General features: G+C 29.1%; 1 long non-coding RNA gene across 2 annotated transcripts; it reads right to left on the minus strand.

The window, feature by feature from the left end:
* Window positions 1–3311: 3311 nt before the first annotated feature.
* On the minus strand, window positions 3312–7416 carry LOC108480278 (uncharacterized). 2 transcript variants are annotated; one of them, XR_001870592.2, is made up of 5 exons: window positions 7127–7416; window positions 6892–7023; window positions 6193–6775; window positions 5277–5342; window positions 3312–3547 (listed from the first exon to the last, which is right to left on the minus strand). It is a non-coding gene; the product is annotated as an uncharacterized LOC108480278 (long non-coding RNA). The 2 variants fall into 2 exon arrangements; XR_008284449.1 differs by having other exon boundaries at window positions 6521–6775; window positions 7127–7405.
* Between the last annotated feature and the right edge of the window lie 1005 nt (window positions 7417–8421).

Here is an 8421-nt window from a genome sequence, read left to right on the forward strand (position 1 = left end):
GGTCTTATGATATGGTTATTGAGTGGTATGGAAATGCTTGGTAATGATTAGCCATTGGAATGGCTAATCATGATCATATTTGGTGTTATGTATGCTAAATTGCTAGCTAATCCATGGAAACCATGAAATAGGTAAAATTTACCATAAAATAAATTCAGACAGCAGCAGTGACGTGAGTTTGAAAAATCACTAAATATAGTAGAGATACAATTAGATGATGAATAATATATGGAATTGAAGAATTATGAGTCTATTTTCATATGGATGGAACAAAACAGGTATATGAGTTATACTTTATGAGATGTTTAAATTTTTGTGAAACAGGGCCAGAGCGATTTCTGGATCCCCTGTTCTGACTTTGGAAATTCACCATAAATTTTACAAAGATAATTAGAAGTCATGCTTTATATGTACAGATTCCTTATTGAGTCTAGTTTTATTAGAGACAAACGACATAGTTATTGAAGCTCTTTATAGGGAGATATCTGATTTGTAATACACAGAGGTCAGAGTAGTCGAACCCTGAAACAGGGGAGACTTTAACTAATAAACTGTACTAATTGGACCAACCAAAAATTCTAGAAACAAATTAGTAGATAGATATATGAGTCTAGTTTCAGGAAAAGTTTACGGAATTGGATTTCGAGTTTCGGAACTTGAGATATGATTTTTAAAGCGACTGTGATGCAGTTAGCCAGCTTGTCTGGAAATTTTAAAATGAATTGTATGAGCTGTTTAAGTAATGAATTAAGTCCGTTAACACCTCGTGTTCGACTCCGGCAACGGTCTCGGGTACGGGGCATTACAATTTTTATGATCTTCTTTTGTCATCATCCCCAGTAAGGGGTTGAAAGCAAAATATTTGACTATGAAAGATCTACTTATGAGTAATAGAATATGGTAATTCTATCTAAATCTCGTTATGGTTGGATGCCCCTGAAGTTGCAAGTTTTTTTTTTTAAACTGTGAGTATAACTTTAACATGGATGTAGTAAATTGGACTATAATAATAGTCATGGGGAATGGTCATAATAAATTTTCTCACCACTAGAAGTGGAAAATGAAGAAAGCAAGAAAATAACAAGAATTTCTAAGAACTTTTTAAGAAGAGAGACAATTTATTTATGAAGAGTCATTGGTTATGTACCTATTGTACACTTGGAAAATAAGATTCACTCTCAAAGTTTGCTATTAATGGTACGTCTATTAAATCAACTTGGTATATTATTTAAATTTTTGAGATGGTTTTCTTTTAAGTTTTTATTACATGTATTACATATTATTTTAAGCATCTCATTTGTTCATGAAAATGAATATTAACTGGTTTATTTATGTCGCTATAGTAGGTTTTATAATTAAATAATATATTTGATTAAAACATATCTAGTATGCAAATTTATGTTCATAAACCAATGAATTTTATGGTTATTCATATTTGATTTAGTTCAAAGAATTGTTAAAGGTAGTAGTTCATATGTTTTATATTATTCCATTTTTAATTATTTAGAGAAACGATATGAGCAATTGTAAATGAAAAATTCTATGAGCTTAAATGGTTGGATTTTGAATTAAATTTCATTCATGTTTATGATGATGGTTATGAAAAAAAATTTGCTAGTTTTTCATTATGTCATATTTTTATATTTGAGATGTGGAGTTTATTGATATATTTAGTATAGGCTTGTTTCTATATATGACCTAGGCAGTTATTCTTGATAGTTAACTGATTATGCAAAACTCTTGTTAAAAGGGTTTTAAAAGTATTTTGACTCAAACTCGAAACTTTTCGCATCCAAATTGAGAATCATACCACTAGACCAAATGCCCTACATTTGAAGATTTTGGCATATTTCCTGAAGCGAATATTGCATATAATTATTTGAAAATTATATTTATTGACTTAGTGGCATTATAGACTTTACATTTATTTAGACATTTCCAGTAGTAAATGTCACGATAGTACTTATATGTATATACAAAGTAAAAGGAATGATAGTAAAATTATCAATTTGTTACATTTTAGTACAATTGAAACACATGTTTAAGTAAACCAAAAGTTTACTAATACAAATGCATTTAGTACTTGGCGTGATCAGTTAGACCATTCTAGATCATATATGATGCAAAAATTAATTAAGAATTCATATGGACATTCATTGAAGAATCTTCTTTAATTTAAAGAATTCTCATTTGTTGTTTGTTCTCAACGAAAATTGATTGTTAGAAACTCACTAGCTAAAGTTGAGATTTAATGTCTTGCATTTCTGAAATGAATATGGGACCATTCATCCACCATGTGGATGGTTTTGATATTATATGATTTTGGTTGATGCATCTACAAAATAAAAGTAAACTACAAAAATAGTCACTTTTGTTTGAAATGTTACGTTTTAGTCACTTATGTTTGAAATGTTACGTTTTAGTCACTTATGTTATCATTTTCTTACGAAGTGGTCACTCTACCGTTAAGATCCGTTACCTCCCTAACAACGGTCCTACGTGGCAGTCCAAATGGGTTTTAAATACCTACTTGGATGTTCAGTTGTTGTGACAAAAATAGGTTTTTAATTAAATAAATTTAATTTAGACTGTCACATAGGACATCCAAGTTCGCATTTAAAACCCATTTGGACTGCCACGTAGGACCGCCATTAGAGAGGTAATGAAGCTTAACGGTAAAGTGACCACTTCGTAACAAAATGATAACATAAGTGACTAAAACGTAACATTTCAAACATAAGTGACTAAAATGTAATGTGAAGCAAACAAAAGTGACTATTTTTGTAGTTTACCCACAAAATAATCATGTATGTGTTATCAACTTGCAACCCGTCGTTTGCAAGAATACTTATTTAAATAATAAATTCCAGATAATGCAATTAAGACAATTCATCTTGCTAAAACTGATGATTTTATATCTCGATCTTTTATTGATTGAGTTTGAAAAACTTTTGTAAAAGTTTGTTATTTATACGCATAATGGTTTAGAAAAATTATTGCTTGAATGCCTCTGATTAATGTCTAAACCATTACTTATGAGAACTAAACTTCCTATTTCAACATGATATTATGTTGATATACGTGTTGTACACATCACTACAGCAAAATTGACTTTTAGCGACATTTTTTTAGGCTTTTAAAGCGCCGCTAAAACTATTTGCGACGTTTTTGCAAGCACCGCAAAAAACGCCGCTAAAGTTTGCAGCGTTTATCTAAAAAAACACCGCTAAAGGTCATAAAATTTTAAAAAAAAATAAAATATTATAAAAGTCATGAAAAATATAAAAAAATTAAAATTCATTATCAAAATATTGAGAAGAATAATAATATCTATGATATAAATATATATCCCACCAAATAGAAAGTTTATCAATAACAATCAAACAAAATACCACACTTATCATACAACACCAGAAATCTAACAAAATACAAATAGAACAAAATAATGATAGAATGCACACTTTAAGATCAGCAATTAGCTCAAACAAGTCGTCACTATGCATGAATTCAGCTAATCCTGAACCATGCATCCAACAAAAACTCAAACCTGAGAAAAAAGAAACAAAAGTTAATGAATGACACATATAACGTCAAATTAATAAAAAAATATGCAATTAACAAGTCAACATTAACGCCACATATAACATCAAATTGCACAACTTAATATACTCAATACATTAGCATAAATAACATCACATTGAACAATGAATTTAACACATTTGAATAGATCAATTTTAAGCTCACTAATGGTTAATTTAGCATGTGAACAGCATATAAATGTTTTGCATTTACAGCATGGTTTAATCAACTTCAAGCAGGAAATTAAATGCTGCAAATTTCCAGCATTCAAAATCATATATGGACAGCATTCAACTTCAAGCAGGAAACAATAATTAAAACTACCATTTTATTCAGACACCTATTTTTTTCTTAATTTAGGCTCTCTTATTTAGGAAATCATAATAAATAGCATAAAACAACAAAAAGTAACTCACAGACCACATCAATAAATTTCAAACACATATATTCTAGGATTCAATTATTCAAAGATTTGCAAGAAAATGTTCTTAAATCAAAGGGTAATAAACAATTGAAAAAAAAATAAAACACATAACAGGCAATAAACTATCAAAAAAATGACAACATCCAAAGATTTAAAAAAGAAAAATATAAAATGTGTTTCATAAGGCTGAACACCGAAAAGTATAACAAAAACACCAAAACAAAGAAAAAAGAAGCATAAATATGATGGATTATAGAATGAGTTATGCTTTGTGGATAAGTGATCTTCAAAACCAAACCAAAAATAATTTTAATTGATTAAAAAATATATGCACTAAAATAGATTTGATTATTTTATTTTTATTAATAAAGTCAATATTATCTGGTTTATTTCATATTTATTGTTATTTAAAAAAATATATAATATTTATAACTATTAAATATAAAATATTAATCAATAATATAAAATACTTTTTAATAAGCCTTGCAAATACAATCTATCACTAAACAATTTCAAAATGAACAAGTAAAAAAGTATTCCATAAATTAAACAATAAGATCACCCCATACCATCCATAATTCAAAAATTTAAAAATACGCCTTAAATCCTTCTACTATTAAAAATTTAGAATTTAGTCCATATATTTTTTCTAATTCAAAATTTAAGTCCAACTATTAACGTTGGTTTAAAATCTAAAAATAGATAAACTAAATTCTTGAAAATAAAAGTATAGGGAGTAAATTTCAAAATTTAAAAGCGTACATGGACTTATGACATATTTTAATCTTCTACAAATCCAAAATAAAGAATAAAATATTTAACTTTAAATCTAAAATTATATTTTAAAATTCATTTTTTTATCTACCGATATACCATACTTCGGTCGGTAAAGGCGAAATCAGTCGGTAAGCACTCATATAATTAGTACCAACTGTATTTTATACCGGAATAACATTGACTACATTAAAAAATTCTGAATAACATTGACTACATTAAAAAATTTTTTGAATAACATTGACTACATTAAAAAATTGCTGAAATCCAGACTCAATCTTAAGTCACGCAAATAATAGTGGCTAGTTGAGTAATAAATTTGACTATTATGTTGGATGGACCCAAATAATTAAGGAGATCAAAAAAATTATCATTTATGTTGTTTAATTAATAAGCATAAATTTAATATGCAAAAGGAGATGAAGACATAAAGTAAGAAATGCAGTTCCCTTTTCATGAATGTCAAGACAATGAGAGAACAGTGCAGGAGATAACTAACCTGGTTGGCGTAACTGATACCCATGTTTGCCCAAGCACGCACATAGTTTGGCTTCAAATCTAGTGCCTAAAGATCCAGACATAGACCAAAAGACTAAATTCAATAGTGCTGAAAATATGGCCACTACAGGCAAAGGGAAGTTTATCATCAAATAATTTTAAATGGACAATCTCAGTAACAGAGGCTAAACAAATCAAACTGCATATGCAAGATCTGAATGCATTAAAAAAGGCATTTTGGAAGAGATGATCAAGGGTATATGTAAATTGAGAATGTGCATAATCAAATCATCTAAATCAACCAATAGCTTCAACAAATCAAATAACTAATTACATGGAGCTGAATAGAAGAGCTAGTTTGTCTTCTAAGGTCCAACTAGGTGCAACATGTTATTTGGAGCATCTTTTTAGCAGCCTAAGTTTACAAAGATGGAGCTAGTAAATAATTCAACCCTATAAGAGAGCTGTATAACACACCAATGCATCACTTTACCATTGAAAGATAAGAAAGAAGAGAAATAGTGGAAAAGATGATGCAACCCATATGAGTTTGGCGCACAGAAGATTAACATGTTGGGTTATCACATGTATGGCAGAAAACACTTTGATTAACACCAGAATATAACAATAACATTTCCAAAATGTAATGTTAGGGATAAGCTTCTAGTAATCTTAAGGAAAATTATATCCTGTCACCGTATGTAAAACTCTAAGTCCAAAATATAATCACTGCAGTCATGGAAATCATATGCAAAAAGACACTCTTGTAATCACAACATTCACAACATAAGCAAACTATCCCACAATAACATTAGAGGAAGCGGCTTACACTCAAACCAAGATTGCAATATCAAGGCATTGTTTCAAAAGAAAAAAACTAACCAAAAAAACAAAGAATTATACCCTAGTGTACTTACATATGCATAATACAAAGAATTAGCAAGCTCCGGTGGCGCAAGAGTACCATACTTTGGGTGATGATGTAACCATCCATACAGATACTTTAAAGCAGTAGTCTATTCCAATTCTGAACTTTTCAAACAGTATTATTTGTTTGACACGCCAAAACTTTAATCTCATCTTACTAAGAAATGTTTGCATAAATAACATATATTTTCGGAAGTCTACAGTGTTTTGTCCCGAGCAATAATCTGAACCTTTATCAAAGCAATAATATGTAGGAAAATGTTAAGTAGAGACACAAAAAGATAAATTAAGAACCCATGTATGCTTGTTTATCCATACATTTATCCATACGCATGCGTGTGAAATGTGCATAACAGTCTAAGTTGAAGTTGTCCAACATAAATAAAAACCGAAAAAGAAAAACCCAGGAAAGCATAAACACTGTGAACTTATAGTCCCAGTAGCCAAAATCCAAGCCCTGAAAGTGAGAAGTGGAGGCTTAAGCTTAAGTTCCTTCATGAGAGTGAAGGCTTGTTCCCACTCGTATTTAGCTTTTGTGACAGCTTTCTGAGCAGCCCAGATGGCATAATCCACCTAAGAATGAGATAAATAGCAAGGTTAGAAAGAAAAAAAAGAAAAAAAGAAATACAAGTGAAGCAAATGTGAGAAAGCAAAAGCAAAAGCAAAAGAGGTAAAATAAGAGACAGAACTTTCAAGGCTTGCGTTTCAAGTTCACCGAAAGCGGCAAGTATGGAATAACTATGAGGCAAGTGCAGAAAATAAGGGTGCCATGGAGAAGCCTTTCCTTTATTGATTTCATATAACAAACAAACAGTGAATACCTGCCTTGCAAATGAAAATAGGCAAATTGCTTTAGTTCAGTCGTTTTGTTTGGTTGAAATGCAGATTAAAACATACACCGAATACTTAAACACAAAAGCAAACCTGGGTAGAAGAGTGAGAAAGATGGGCTTTGAGTGCAAGAGACAAAGTTTCATTTCTTGAAAGAAGAGAGCCAGTTGTGATTAAGGCAGATTTTGGAACTTTAAGAAGCAACTCTCCTTTGCTAATCGGCCGGAGAGCAGCCACACCTCTACCTCTAGCGCTGAGGAAGCAAGAGACACCCAGACAATGGAGACGGTGTTGTTAAAGAGTTTCTTTATTGAAAAGGGCAACAGAGGGGTGAAATTGGGGGTGATTTGAGGAAACTGATTTTAAGGGAAAAATTAGGGGTTTTAGTGTCGGGCATGAGAAAAAAAAATATTTTAGAAAGGAAAACGATCCTGTTTAAATTAAACAATTATGTTTTTTTGCGGCATTTTTTATTTTACTTAAAACACATCATATTTATAAATACTTAACGTAAATTTACTTAAACCTAATGATATTGTTTTAATTTTTTTTATAAATATATACATATTATTTTCATTTGATATTTATTAATTTTTAAATATAAACAAGTTAAATATTTTTAATTATTATTTTTTCTATTAGCCATTGAATTTTATGTAAGTTGTAGATTTAGTCATTTTACTTTAATTTTGTTATTTTTAGTCATTGTAATTTTGAAATTTTGAAATTGTAGTATTAATTAAATGGTAGCTATTAAATTCATTAAGTTTTGCTATTTCTAAAATATAATGTAACAAACATATTACTCACAAAAAGCCGCCATTTGATTTAACGGTTGTCATTTGTGTCAAAATTAAAATTTCAAAATTCAAAAAGTATAGGGACCAAGAATGATCTAATTGGATAACATAAACTCGACCTACAACTTTACGCACAATACCAAGACTAATAGCAGAATTTAACCAAACATATATAATTGCTATCATTTGAGTGATCATAACTAAAATTTTAAATTTTGAAAAGTACAAAAGATAAAATTGATCGATTTGAAAAATACAGGACTAAAACTAATCAAATTAAAATATAAAGACTAAATTTTAAGTTTAAATTTCACTTAAATAAATTAAGTGTAGAGGAATTAATTTGAATTGAATTATTTTAATATATCAAAATATTTTAGATTAAATCTTAAACCATTTAATTTATATATAAAGTTTATCTATTATCTCTTAAATAATTTAAACTATAATCATAAGTTTAATATATTCAAATTAATATTATCTCATTTACAATTATATAAGAAATCGTTTAATATATAAATTAAAAATACTAATTAATCTAAACCTAAACCTCTTAACCCCTATCCCATAAACACTAAACATTAAACA

This window comes from Gossypium arboreum, chromosome 1, assembly GCF_025698485.1.
Source record: "Gossypium arboreum isolate Shixiya-1 chromosome 1, ASM2569848v2, whole genome shotgun sequence".
In the NCBI taxonomy this organism is placed as follows: domain Eukaryota; kingdom Viridiplantae; phylum Streptophyta; class Magnoliopsida; order Malvales; family Malvaceae; genus Gossypium; species Gossypium arboreum.